Raw genomic sequence first — 325 nt, forward strand, 5'->3', positions numbered from 1 at the left:
GATCTGCCCAATGCCCCTGGTATCGGGGGCAAACTGCATTTACTCTTTTCTACTTCTTTTAACTTCTGTTAACTTAAAATCTATCAATTAAGCATGGACAGGTTTGGTATCAACAGATACCTCAGAATCTTGGCTGAGCTCATAAAGAACAGTTCTACATCCACCAACAGTTAAAACATCAAGCAGGAAGGAAGAAGTTAAATTGCTGCTACAAAAGGTTATACAATTATGTGACTGCACATAATGAGTGAATTAGTGACAGCATATAGGTAATTCATCATTTTTTAAAATAATATTTATCTTTGTCTATTTATGTTTGTGATTT

The sequence above is a fragment of the Austrofundulus limnaeus genome, unplaced genomic scaffold (genome assembly GCF_001266775.1).
Source record: "Austrofundulus limnaeus strain Quisiro unplaced genomic scaffold, Austrofundulus_limnaeus-1.0 Scaffold3653, whole genome shotgun sequence".
Classification (NCBI taxonomy): domain Eukaryota; kingdom Metazoa; phylum Chordata; class Actinopteri; order Cyprinodontiformes; family Rivulidae; genus Austrofundulus; species Austrofundulus limnaeus.